At 40.2% G+C, this 14,350-nt stretch overlaps 1 protein-coding gene across 4 annotated transcripts in view; it reads right to left on the bottom strand.

Annotated features, from left to right (window-relative positions):
* The window catches only part of PAMR1 (peptidase domain containing associated with muscle regeneration 1), a 104,826-nt gene that overhangs the window by 76,758 nt on the left and 13,718 nt on the right, over window positions 1-14,350 (bottom strand). Inside the window, exon 3 of one of the 4 annotated variants that reach the window (XM_023185541.2) lies at window positions 11,466-11,571. The exons of the other annotated variants lie outside the window; for them this stretch is intronic. The gene's annotated coding sequence lies outside the window, so the exon portion shown is untranslated. The remainder of the gene's footprint in view (window positions 1-11,465; window positions 11,572-14,350) is intronic. 4 annotated transcript variants of the gene reach the window in all.

Here is a 14,350-nt window from a genome sequence, read left to right as displayed (position 1 = left end):
TCTTCTTTAAATGTTTGGTAGAATTCAGCAGTGAAGCCATCAGGTCCTAGACTTTTCTTTGATGGGAGACTTTTTATTACAGCTTCAACCTTGTTACTCATTACTGGTTTGTTGGGGTTTTCTATTTATTCCTGGTTCAATCTTGGTAGGTCGCAAGTGTCCTGGAATTTATCCATTTCTTCTAGGTTTTCCAATTTGTTGGATTATAGTTGTTCATAATAGTCTCTAAAAATTCTCTGTGTTTCTGTGGTCTTGGTTATGTCTTTTCTCATTTCTAATTTTATTTAATTGGGATTCCTCTTTTTTTAATTTTAGCTAAAGGTCTGATTTTATCTTTTCAAAAAACCAACTTTTTGTTTCATTGAGTCTTCTTAATTTTTCGGTCTCAATTTATTTCCGCTATAATCTTTATATTTCTTTCCTTCTACTTAATTTCGGATATTTTTGTTGTTCTAGTTCCCTGAGGTGCATTGTTAGGTTTTTTGAAGTCCTTCCACTTTTTTGGTGTAGGTGTTTATTGCTCCAAACTTCCCTCTTAATACTACTTTTGCTGTACCCCATAGATTTTGGTATGTTGTATTTCCATTATCATTTGTTTGAAGAAATTTTTTTATTATACTTTATGTTCTAGAGTACATGTGCACAATGTGCAGGTTTGTTACCTATGTATACATGTGCCATGTTGGTGTGCTGCACCCATTAACTCATCATTTACATTAAGTACATCTCCTAATGCTATTTCTCTCCCCTCCCTGCACCCCACAACAGGCCCCAGTGTGTGATGTTCCCCTTCCCGAGTCCAAGTGATCTCATTGTTCAATTCCCACCTATGAGTGAGAACATGCAGTGTTTGGTTTTCTGTTCTTGCGATAGTTTGCTGAGAATGATGGTTTCCAGCTGCATCCATTTCCCTACAAAGGACAGGAACTCATCCTTTTTTATGGCTGCATAGTATTCCATGGTGTATATGTGCCACATTTTCTTCATACAGTCTGTCATTGATGGACATTTGGGTTGGTTCCAAGTCTTTACTATTGTGAATAGTGCCGCAATAAACATACGTGTGCATGTGTATTTATAGCAGTATGATTTATAATCCTTTGGGTATATACCCAGTAATGGGATGGCTGGGTCAAATAGTATTTCTAGTTCTAGATCCTTGAGGAATCACCACACTGTCTTCCACAATGGTTGAACTAGTTTACAGTCCCACCAACAGTGTAAAAGTGTTCCTATTTCTCCACATCCTCTCCAGCACCTGTTGTTTCCTGACTTTTTAATGATTGTCATTCTAACTGGTGTGAGATGGTATTTCATTGTGCTTTTGATTTGCATTTCTCTGATGACTAGTGATGATAAGCATTTTTTTTTCATGTGTCTGTTGGCTGCATAAATGTCTTCTTTTGAGAAGTGTCTGTTCATATGCTTTGCCCACTTTTTGATGGGGTTGTTTGTTTCTTTCTGTAAATTTGTTTGAGTTCTGCTGTTAGTCTGATGGGCTTCCCTTTGTAGGTAATCCGACCTTTCTCTCTGGCAGCCCTTAACATTTTTTCCTTCATTTCAACTTTGGTGAATCTGACAATTATGTGTCTTGGAGTTGCTCTTCTCAAGGAGTATCTTTGTGGTGTTCTCTGTATTTCCTGAATTTGAATGTTGGCCGGCCTTGCTAGGTTGGGGAAGTTCTCCTGGATAATATCCTGCAGAGTGTTTTCCAACTTGGTTCCACTCTCCCCATCACTTTCAGGTACACCAATCAGATGTAGATTTGGTCTTTTCACATAATCCCATATTTCTTGGAGGCCTTGTTCATTTCTTTTTACTCTTTTTTCTCTAAACTTCTCTTCTCACTTCATTTCATTCATTTGATCTTCAATCTCTGATAATCTTTCTTCCAGTTGATCGTCGGTTACTGAAGCTTGTGCATTTGTTACGTAGTTCTCGTGTCATGGTTTTCATCTCTATCAGGTCGTTTATGGACTTCTCTGCATTGGTTATTCTAGTTATCCATTTGTCAAATCTCTTTTCAAGGTTTTTTAGTTTCTTTGCGCTGGGTTCATAGTTCCTCCTTAAGTTCTGATAAGTTTGATGGACTGAAGCCTTCTTCTCTCAACTTGTCCAAGTCATTCTCCGTCCAGCGTTGTTCCATTGCTAGGGAGGAGCTGCATTCCTTTGGAGGGGGAGAGGCGCTCTGATTTTTTGAATTTTGAGCTTTTCTGAACTGCTTTTTCCCCATCTTTGTGGTTTTATCTACCTTTGGTCTTTGATGATGGTGATGTACAGATAGGGTTTTGGTGTGGATGTCCTTTCTGTTTGTTAATTTTCCTTCTAACAGGACCCTCAGCTGCAGGTCTGTTGGAGTTTGCTTGAGGTCCACTCCAGTTAGGCTACTCCCAGTTAGGCTCTCTCAGTTAGGCTACTCGGGCGTCAGGGACCCACTTGAGCAGGCAGTCTGTCCATTCTCAGATCTCAACCTCTGTGCTGGGAAAATCACCACTCTATTCAAAGCTGTCAGATAGGGACATTTACATCTGCAGAGGTTTCTGCTGCTTTTTGTTTAGCTATGCCCTGTCCCCAGAGGTGGAGTCTACAGAGGCAGGCAGGCCTCCTTGAGCTACAGTGGGCTCCACCCAGTTCAAGCTTCCTGGAAGCTTTGTTTACCTACTGAAGCCTCAGCAACGGTGGGCGCCACTCCCCCAGCCTCACTGCCACCTTGCAGTTATATCTCAAACTGCTGTGCTAGCAATGAGGGAGGCTCCATGGGTGTGGGACCCTCCAAGCCAGGTATGGGATATAATCTCCTGGTGTGCCATTTGCTAAGACCCTTGGAAAAGCGCAGTATTAGGGTGGGAGTGACCTGATTTTCCAGGTGTTGCATGTCATGGTTTCCCTTGGCTAGGAAAAGGAATTCCCTTCCCCCTTGTGCTTCCTGGGGGAGGTGATGCCTCACCCTGCTTTGGCTCTTGCTCCTTGGGTTGCACCCATTGTCCTGCACTGACTGTCTGACACGCCCCAGTGAGATGAACCCGGTACCTCAGTTGGAAATGCAGAAATCAACCGTCTTCTGTGTCACTCACGCTGGGAGCTGGAGGCTGGAGCTGTTCCTATTCTGGTTGAAGAAATTTTTATATTTCTTTCTTAATTTCTTTATTGACCTATTGGTCATTCATGGGCACACTGTTTAATTTCCATGTATTTATGTATTTTCCAAGGTTCCTCTTGTTATTTATTTCTAGTTTTATTCCACTATAGTCAGAAAAGATAACTGATATAATTTTGACTGTTTTGAATTTGTTGAGAGTTGCTTTAATGCCTAAGATATGGTCTATTCTGGAGACTGTTTCATGTTCTGATGAAAACAATGTGCATTCTGTAGCAACTGGGTAAAATCTGCTGGGTAAACGTCAGTTGGGTTCATTTAGTCTACTGTGTAGTTTAACTCCAATGTTTCTTTGTTTTTTGATTGAATGATCTGCCCACTACAGGGAGTGGGGTGTTGAAGTACCCTACTGTTATCGTATTGCAGTCTATCTCTCCCTTTAGATATATTAATGTTTTCTTTATACACTTGGGTGCTCTATTGTTGGGTGCATACATTGTTGGGTGTATAGATATTTATAATTGTTATATCCTCTTGCTGAATTGACTTCTTCATATTATATAGTGACCTTCTTTGTCTGTTTTCACAGTATTTAACAGGCATGCTATTTCTATCTGATAGAAGAAGTATGCTACTTCTGTCTGATAGAAGTATAACTATTCTTGCTCTTTTTTGGTTTCTACTTGCATAGAATTTCTTTTTCCATCCCTTCACATTCATTCTGTATCTGTATAAGTGAGGTGGGTTTCTTGCAGGCAGCATATAAGTGAGCTTTGTTTCCTATCCTTTCAGTCATTCTATGTCTTTTAATTGTGCAGAATTGAGCTCATGAAAATTTAGAGTTGTTATTGATAAGTAAGGACTTACTATTGCCATTTTGTGGCTTGTTCTCTGTTTGTCATGTAACTCATGTCTTCTTTTGTCCTTTTTTACTGTCTTCCTTTGTGGTTAAGGATTATTCTTGGGTGGTATGTTTGAATTCATTGCTTTTTATTTTTAATGTATCTATTATAGTCTTTTTTTCATTGAGTTACCATGAGGTTTACAAAAATATCTTATAGATATAACAAATTATTTAAACAGATGACAACTTACCTTATATCACTAAAAAAGAACAGGAACAAGGAAAGAAAACAGCCTTTAAAAAATTCTATAATTTAATTCCATTGCTCCCAAATTTTGACTTTTTGTTGTCTCGATTTACATATTTTTACAGTGCCTATTTCTTAACAAGTTGCTGTACTATTATTGTTTTTGACAGATTTGTCTCTTAGGTGTCATGCTAGAGTTATGAGTGAATGAACCACCACAATTTTAATATTAGAGTATTCTAGGGTTATCTGTGTATTTAATTTTACCAGTGGGTTTTATGCCTTCAATTTTTTTTTTTTTGTTTTGTTTTTTGCATGTTAGTGTGTTTTCTTTCTTCTTCTTCTTTCAGATTAAAGAACTCCCCTTAGCATTTCTTGTAAGATGGATCTGGTGGTGGTAATTCTCTCAACTTTTGTTTATCTCAGAAAGACTTTATCTCTCTTTCATATTCAAAGGGTAGATTTGCTGGATGCCATATTCTTGGGTGACAGGGTTTGTTTGTTTGTTTGTTTGTTTTCAGCACTTTGAATATGTTGTCCTCCTCCCCCATGACCTGAGTGGTTTCCATTTAGAAGTCTGTTGTCAGACAAATTGGAGCTCCCTTTATATGTTATTTGCTTCTTTTCTCTTATTGGTTTCAGGGTCCCCTCTTTGTCCTTGACTTTTAAGAGTTTGATTAGCATATGCCTTAGGGTAGTCTTATTTGGGTCAAACCTGTTTGGTGTTCTCTGACCTTCCTGCATGTGGATACTTATATCTTTCTTAAGTTTGGAAAGGTTTTTGTTATTATTTTTTTGGATAAGCTTTCTACTCCTTGCTCTTGCTCAACTCTCTCTTGGATACCAATAATTCTTAGATTTATTCTTTTGCAGTAATTTTCTATATTGTACAAATAATCTTTGTTCCTTTTCTTTCTTTTTTCTCCTCTATTTTCAAATAGCCTGACTTTTTTTCCCTTTTTTTTTTTTTTTTTTTTTTTTTTTTTACAGAGTTTTGTTCTTGTTGCCCAGGCTGGAGTACAATGGTGCAATCTTGGCTTACCGCAACCTCCACCTCCCAGGTTCAAGCGATTCTCCTGCCTCAGCCTTTCCAAGTAGCTGGGATTATAGGCATGCACCACCAAGCCCGGCTAATTTTGTATTTTTAGTAGAGATGGGGTTTCTCCATGTGAGTCAGGCTGGTCTTGAACTCCTGACCTCAGGTGATCTGCCCACCTCGGCCTCCCAAAGCACTGGGATTACAGGTGTGAGCCACCATGCCTGGCCTCAAATAGCCCGACTTCAAACTCACTGATTCTTTCCTCTGCATGATCCATTCTGCTGTTGAAAGCTTCAAATAAATTTTTCAGTTCAGTAGATGTATTTCTCAGTTCCAAGATTTCTGTTTGGTTTCTTTGTTATTATTTAATCTCTTTGTGAAATTTTTCTGATAAATTTCTGAATTAATAGTCTGTGTTATCTTAGAAATCACTGAGATTCTCTAAAACTGCTATTTTAAATTACTGGTCAGAGCCCACATATTGCCATCTCATTAGGGTCAGTCACTGTTCCTTGTTTTGTCCGTTTGGTGAAGTCATGGTTCCCTGTTTGCTGTTGTTTTTTGTGGATGCACATCTTTGTTTTTGCATTGAAGGATTATTTATTTTAGTCTTCTCTGTATGCCTTATTTTTTATTAGGTATGTTTGCTTAGAGATTCTTTGTAATTTACCTATTGAAATCTTTTTTTTTCCTTCCTGCTGAGTTGCTGCTTCTTTTTGGGCAGTAGATGGTGTCTTAAGCCCAGATTTACCTTGGCTCTAGTAAACAAACAGAACACTGCCTGTTCCAAATTGGAGAATTCCCAAAAAGGAATACCCCAATAGTTTTGAAAGGCTGGCTAGGAATTCATGCCTGGGGAACTTGTAGATGTACCTCCTGCAGCAGAGTGCCACTGAATCACCACTCTGATTTGGTGTTTCTTTTGGCTGAGTTGAAGAGCAGAGTTTCCAGGGCTGTGGATGGTAGTCCTTTCTCTAGCTTATCTATGGCTGTTGCCAGGGATATTTTTCCCTTCAGGTACTTACAACGCTTCCTGTGCACTTTGAGGCAGGAAACGATCTCTTGTCAAAGAACCCAAGATGGTGGGGAAGCTGGTTATCTGCCTCAATATCAGTTTTTCCAGTGTAGAAATCATGAGTCAGAAGAAAATTTTCAACATGCCTCATGCTGGGAAGACTGTGAAAAGGGACATTATCGATAAAGAAGTTCAATTCTCTTACCATCTGCTCGGAGTTTTTTCAATTCTCTGTAGCCCTTGAAACTCAGTTATCCTCATATTTGAGTTCTGGGGCTTTGCTGCTGAAAATCTCAGTGCTATATACTTATTTTTGGTTTTGTGTCAGGAGAGTGAAGCTAGCTTGCTTCTATGCCACCATTTTGGAAACAGGAACCTCCATTATAATCTTTTTTTTTAACTTTTATTCAGGTTCAGGGCTACATGCGCAGCTTTTTTATGTAGGTAAACTATGTATCATGCGGGTTTGATGTACAGATTATTTCATCACCCAGGTAATAAGCATAGTACCTAAGGGATATTTTTTTATGCTCATTCTCCTCCCGCCCTCCATCTGCAAGTAGGCCCCAGTGTCCTTTGTTCCCTTGTTTGTGTCCATGTGTACTCAGTGTTTAACTCCCACTTATAAGTGAGAACATGCAGTGTTTGGTTTTCTGTTCTTGTGTTAGTTGACTTAGGATAGTGTCCTCCAGCTCCGTCCACATGGTTGTGAAGGACATTATATCATTTGTTATGGCTGTGTAGTATTCCATAGTGTATATGTACCACATTTTCTTTATCCAGTCTATCATTGATGGGCATTTAGGTTGACTCCATGTCTTTGCTATTATGAATAGTGCCCTCTATTATAAACTTACAAGAATACCATCGTATATGCAGTCTGTCATTGACCAAAATGTCATTAAATAGCACATGACTATATTTGCAAAAATAAAACCAGTTCCCAGCAATATGGAGGTGATGGTTTGGATGATTTTGTAACTTTGCTCCTTCCCCTCTGGTTTGATAAATCCACTATCCCTCTTTCTCTCCCAGCTTGAACAGAGACAGAAAAGTACCCCAAAAAATGAATGTGTAAGAAATAGATACATGAAATATATTTTGAGAAAATTTCAAGTTAACCAGCTAAAGACATTTTAAAATGCAATAAATAAACAACATCTTGTTGCTTGCATTTTTTTTCCTCCATTTATCAGAATTACATTTGCGGAAAGGTCACATTGGCCATTTGGCTTCAGCTGTACGAATTTCAGGGAATTTCAATGTGGTGCTAAGGGCCAGTTCCCAAACTAGGATTTAGAGCAATATCAACAGCAATAGAAATTATTGAATGTTTTCTTATATGTACGCTAAAGCAATTTAACATTATTTTAGCTAAAATGTTTTTAAATTCTTAATACAATTTAATCTCCAAAATGATCTAGTTAAGTTGCTAACAAATTTTATTTTAAATTAAAATTATTTAACCCAACTCCTTCACTTTACCAGTGAAGGGTGAAGTAGGGAAGAGTTGGTCTTATTTATTGAAACAAAGAGAAATACCAAATCATCTTTTTTTAGAGAATTAATTCTGGGAGAAAAGACGGGTCCACAGAATTCCAGGGGTAGGGAGAGGGGCAGTGAACAAGCCTGCTACTTAGGGGGTAAGAGCTGGCCAACTTGTAGTTTTACCAGCTACTGGAATTGAGCAAACTTTACTTTGCTTTTCACATTTAAAGGCAAAGCCTTATAAAAGCTGCAAATAAATTTTACCTTGTCAGTGCTTCCCAATGAATACGCACAAAGAAAATACAAAGAACTCATAGACTCCACACTGGGATAAACCAAGGCTCTGAGAAAGCAAGCATATGCCCATGATCACACAGCAAAATCAAGCTTAGGGAATTCTGGGTGCTACATGCATTCATTCATCACTAGTTCTTCCATTGGATAAAATACTTTTTTCTTTATAAAACACTTAAGCCTTCATTTTTAGAGCAATTTTAGGTTCACAGCAAAATTGAGAGGAAGGTATAGAAATTCCCCACATACTCTTTCTCCCACAATTGCACAGCCTCCCCATTATCAACATCCCCACTAGAGTTGTGCATTTGTTACAACTGATGAACCTACATGGACTCATCATTATCACTGGAGCCCACAGTTTACATTAGGGTTCACTCTTGGTCTTGTACATTCTGTGGGTTTGGACAAATGTATAATGCCACGTACTCACCATTAGAGTATCCTACAGAGCGGTTTTACTGCCCTAAGAATTCTCTGTGCTCTGCCTAATCATCCCTGCACAACCCTCCCCATACCCCCCCCCCAAAAAAAAAGTACACTTTTTATTCCCCCCAAAAAAAGAGTTCCTTGTGAAAATCTTTGGAAAATGAAGGAAAGTCTAAATAAGGAAATTAAAGGTATTCAAAATAATGTCAACATTTTGATGTCTATCCTTCAAGTCATGTGTTCAATGGGCATATATATCCACATGTAGGTATTAATAAATGTATAAACATAGAGTCTTATTACCTCTCAAAATTGTTTTATTTTATAAGCTGCTTTTTTTTTCTTGTATCATGAACATTTTCTCTTGGCATTGAATAGTCTTTACAAGAAATTTTAAATTGCTGCATAATTATTCTATGTGTGCAAGTGCTCCCCTGATCCCCTCTCTAAAATCAGGGTAAAAAGAATTAACAGAGTTGCAAAGTATTTTGGCATCATAAGTCCAAACACTTCTCTCAACTTCCATGGTTATGGGCAGCCATACTGGTATCTCCTACCTAAAGTGAGAAGTCCAGTTATATTAGTCCCGCACTATTTCTTCCAGAATTCACTTTGGCAAACACAAGACATTTAACCTCTCGGTCCTGTTTTATCAATGAGAATAGCAAGTCAATGAAAACAATGCTGACCAATTGGCACAGGTTCAGCTTTCATATATTTGGTGAACAAATGAATGAATGAGTGAGTGAAAGAAAGCTGTCATCATCATCATCATCATCATCATCATCATCATCATCATCTTGCACAGCCCCTCACCAGGCTGACAAAATGTGCTTTACGACTATCCAATACTGGTCAGTTTCTACTGCTGACAAATGGAGAAGCATGTAATCCCTCAAACAGCAGGGGCTTAGCTGTGCAGAAGGACAGGAGCAGCAAATGTGCCCCTCAGGCATAGTCTGCAAGTGCAACGTCTTCAACATTATATTTTAAGAAAACATGTCACCATGATGGCTGTTAAGGTCAACCTGAAAAGACTCTGAGGATTCTGTATGAACATAAAGGTCAGGCTGTTCCAGACTGGATAGAAACATCAGATGTCAGACTAAAGGCCCTGGCCAAGACCACCCCAGAAGGTGGCAAAGAAAGACACTTTTGTCATGTGCCTGCTCCTCTTCCTTGATGTGAAAACCTACCTTTGAGTCCACCAAAAACCCCACAGCTCTCCCTTCTAACCACATTTAATTAAAATTTCTACTGAGGTTTTATTTTTACCGTCTGCATTCTATAAACCTCCTGAGACCAGAGGGAGAAAAAAGGACATAGGAATCAGAGAGAGATACAACTAGGCAGCTTGGGCTCCGCACCCATCCCTACTCACTGCCCCCTCATCTTGTGCTGTCTGAATCTCTGGTATTGATGTCTAAACAGCACACAACATTCCTAACCACTGGAGGATCTGACCACTGGCTCCATGGGGCTGATGACACCGACAAGGCCAGGCAGGAACCATGAGACTGTGAGTCAGAGGGTTGCTTGCTGGGGCCCTTGGTGATTCTATCCCTCCCCTGAGCTTTTGACAGCCAACCAGTCACCAAGTGACCCTCTGTCCATCCTATTTGAATCTCAACCTAGGTGACCTCAGTCTTCTCCTTCCTTCTCACAGCTGCTCCTGTTAACAGCATATTGACAGCTGGAGAGTCAAGGCCGTCATCACCCCCTGTTTGGGTACCAGGAGTGATCAAACTTTCAGTGGATTTGCTAGAAATCTGATTTTTGATCATGTACCCTGGGGAGAGGTAAAGGAGTGAAAATGAATGTGTTGCTTTTTTTCCTTTCTCACCCTTTATTAAGCACAGGACCTCACACTGAGGCTTTTCATTCATCCTCCTCTACTCCCAGCACCCACTAAGAATATATATGAGCCCTTGACACATACCAGCTCATTACATTCTCATAACCACCCTTTGAAGTAGGTTATTGTCTTCATTTAGTAGATAAAGAAAGAGGGTAAATAAATTGCCCCAGGTAACACAGCTTTCAGGTGAAAAGAAAGATCAGAACTCAGCTTTTTAGGGACAAAGCCTTGCTCTTTCCAATACAATACACTGGTTCTTGAGAGTTCACGCCTCTGACTTTACAGTTGAAGAAGAAAGCAGCATTGGTGAGTAGAAACATCTAGAAATGAGGCTGCCCAAATTTGAATCCCAGCTCCACCAGTTCCTAGGTGGCCTTGGGAGAGTCACTAAACTTCCTAGTTTTCTCGTCTGTGAAATGTGGGTAATAATAGCACTTCCTCGTGGTTGTGATGAGTATACGAAACCTAATAAAGGGAAAATGGTTAGGCCGGGCAGGGTGGTTCATGCCTGTAACCCAAGCATTTTTGGGAGACTGAAGCTGGAGGATCTCTTGAGCCCAGGAGTTTGACACCAGCCTGGACAGCATAGCAAGACCCTGTCTTTAAAAATATAAAAATTAGCTGGGCATAGTCCCATGTGCCTGTAGTCCCAACTACTTAGGAGGCTGAGCTGAAAGAATCACATGTGCCTGGGAGGTCAAGGCTGCAGTGAGTTGTGATCACACCACTGCACTCCAGCCTGGGTGACAGAGTGAGACCCTGTCTAAAAAAAAATTAAAAATTAAAAAGGAAAGTGGCTAGCAAGGTGCTCAGTAAGCACTCAGTGTTATTATCATATTTAAGATCAACAGTCATGCTCTGAGTCATATCAGTAGTCTATTCAGAACAGAACTCTGCTTCCAATGGTGACACCAAAGGAAAGTTTAGTGGAGATATTGTTATACTCTGAAATCACTGAAAATGGTTGATGAATAACCTGTTTCAGATAATAATAGCAAACACCTTCACAGCACTTTCTACATACCGGACGCAGTTCTAGGTTGTTCATCTATATCATCTCATTTAATCATTACAACAACCCTATAGCATAGGGACAATTAACACTTCTATCTTATAGATGAGAAAACTGAGGTTCAGAGGGGTTAAATACTCACAAGTAGTAAGTAGCAGAGACAGAATTCAAATCCAAGTAGCTGTTTCCAGAGTCAGAGAGCATTAACCATCATGCTGGTCTGGCTCTCAGGTATGTCACTCATCATTCTGAATGGCAACAACAGCAATAAACTTACATGGAGAGCTTGCTCTGAGCCAGACACCATGCTAAGCGCTTTCCATGTGTTTCTCTGTGTTCTTTCATTTAGTCCTCACAATTGCATTACTATCTTGCATTTTATATATAAAGAAATCAAGGCACAGAAAGATTAAGTGCCTTAATCAAGGTTACACAGTAAGTGGCAGAGCTGGGACTCAGTCTGTGTGCATCAGAAGCCCATGTTCTCATTTACAACACACTCTCCAGACCACCTGTATTGAAACTACCTGCGATGCTTGTTTAAAAGTCTTATTCCTGGACCACAGACCAGACCTCTTCCCTCAGAATCTCTGGAGGTGGGAGCTAAGTCTCTACCTTTCAAATAAGCACATTCCTTTAAGAATCACAGCCCTATGATGCTGCTTTTACTATTTCCAGGAGAATGTGTTACCAAGAAAGGTGCCTTCCCTCCAGTCCATGTAAAGATGGACTTATCTAAAGATGAAGGATAATAACCCTGACTTCTTAGTGGCCTTGAAAGGGATTCTCACCTTCTGGGCTATACTCTGGACCCACATCCATGGAACCTGCCCCTCCTGTATGCTGCCGGACAACCATGGACAAGACAGCTTGCCACAGCATTTCCCCAAAGCTTCAAGAGGATGGAGGCACAGGGATGAGATGGTTGATGTCACTGAAGTTGAAAAAACACAATGAGCATAAAGGGTTTTTGAAGAAAAAAATGTGTATTTGTCAGACATTACCCTTATTCTCTGCAGAATAGAAAAAGACACAGATGGCAAGTGAGCAAAGGAGGCGAGATGTAATGTCTCCTCCAGGGGCCCACACATACATGGCCTTTTCAAGCAGTCTGTTCAGGTTTATATCATGGCATTCTGGGCTCTACCCACTTGCTTTTGCCTTTCCTGGTCCCTTTTCTCTAATCCCTCTTCCATTTATCTTGCCCCTTGCTGCTTTACTTTAAAAACAGAAATTCTACATCCATATCCAAAGGGAACAAAACCCAAACTCTAGGAGTTTGGAGGAGCCCCCAGTTGCCATTATCCTCAACAACTGTGGTGCTCGAAATCGTTGAAGGACAGCTGCTTCTGGATTATTTCAAATGTTGGAATGCGAGCTGAATAGGTCTTATTTTTATTAGCACTGGTTACCGAAAAAAATAATTGAATAATGCATCTAAAAATACTTGGCAGCCAGGTGTGATGGCTCATGCCTGTAATCCTAGAGCTTTGGGAGGCTGAAGTGGGGAATGGCTTGAGGTCAGGAGTTTGAGACCAGCCTGGGCAACATAGCAAACCCAACCCCCAACACGCCCCCCCCCCTGGTTTGTACAAAAAATTTAAAAATTAACTGGGCACAGTGGTACACATCTGTGGTCCCAGCTACTTAGGAGGCTGAGGTGGGAGGATCACTTGAGCCCAGGAGGTCAAGGCTGCAGTGAACCATGATTGTGCCACTGCACTTCAGCCTGGGTGACAGAGCAAGATCCAGTCACAAAAAGAGATAAATAAAACTTGGCAATACAATTCAGCAAATATTGTATCAATCAAAGCACTAGAATGACTACATTAAAAACAATGAAATATAAGCTATACCCTAAAAATTCAATCTCGTTTCCCCAAGACCCAAGAATTTTACAAACTATCCCACCTGTTCCCAGTCTTGCACACTTTAAAATCTTTCTGAGTCAGAATGCATTAGGACTACAGCAGGGGTCTTGATCTGCCATGGTCTACCTCTTTGCCAAAAGCTTCCAGAATTACTGTTACTTTCCTCCTATCCAGATTCCCCTATGCAAAGCCGAAGCCAGATTTTCTGTGTACCAAAGGCAGCTGGCCAACAACAGATGTCAAGTGTAGAAAAATGTTGAGCCAGGGTGATGCATTTGTAATGGTATGTCCAACGGGTCCCGAAGCCTTGAGCTGACAGCAGCTTCAGGCAGGCTAGTCCTTATTATAGTTACCTCCCCGAGCTCTGCAAGCTAGAACAAGATCAAGGGAAACTTCTTTTTGCCTGAGGATTCCTGGCTGGCTCTAAACTTGAATTATAGCAGGTGGATGGTCATGAGCAACGCCTCATCTGCAGACTTTTAAGGGGGCCTCAGTGTTTGGAGTGGAACATCATTAGCCCAGAACCACCTGTTCTATAAGATATTATCCCTCATGTGCCTACAAGAACCTGCCACCCACCAGCCCTATTTCAAACACAGAGAAATGAAGCCATGGCATGTGAAAGGCATTTCTCCTAAGGCTGGAAGGTGGATGCATATTAAAACCAAGGAGAGAGAGCAAGTGTCAACAGATAGATGTATGACAAGTCTTTTGGGATTCTTTTTTTCTCTCTCTCTCTGACAGAGTCACAGATGAGTAGAATGGGACTTTGGCCTGAAAAAGGGAGCTTCAAGAGGATCATATAAGTTTCATCAAACTATAGATGAAAACACCCAGTATCATTCCTTCTCAATTCCTTGTGAAACTTGCGTTAGTGGGAACAGTATGAGAAGGAAGGGGAAGAGTATGTGACAACTTTAATTTCTCAAGTCTTCCCATTTTGCCAGGCACTACGCTAAGTATGCTAAATGGATTATCTCATTTAATACCTGCAGTCAACCTATGATATAGACACAATTATCCTCAGTCTGCAGATTGGAAGGTGATAGGGCCACATCAGTGAGGGGAAGTAACTTGCTGAATAAAACTAGCCATAAATGACAGAGCCAGGATTCAAACCCTGATCAGTGTTTCAAACCACAATGCCTTATACCCC

This window comes from Piliocolobus tephrosceles, chromosome 13 (genome assembly GCF_002776525.5).
Source record: "Piliocolobus tephrosceles isolate RC106 chromosome 13, ASM277652v3, whole genome shotgun sequence".
NCBI classification, from domain to species: Eukaryota; Metazoa; Chordata; class Mammalia; order Primates; family Cercopithecidae; genus Piliocolobus; species Piliocolobus tephrosceles.
Note: the sequence above shows the minus strand (reverse complement) of the source record. Positions and strands in the feature narration are given on the sequence as shown.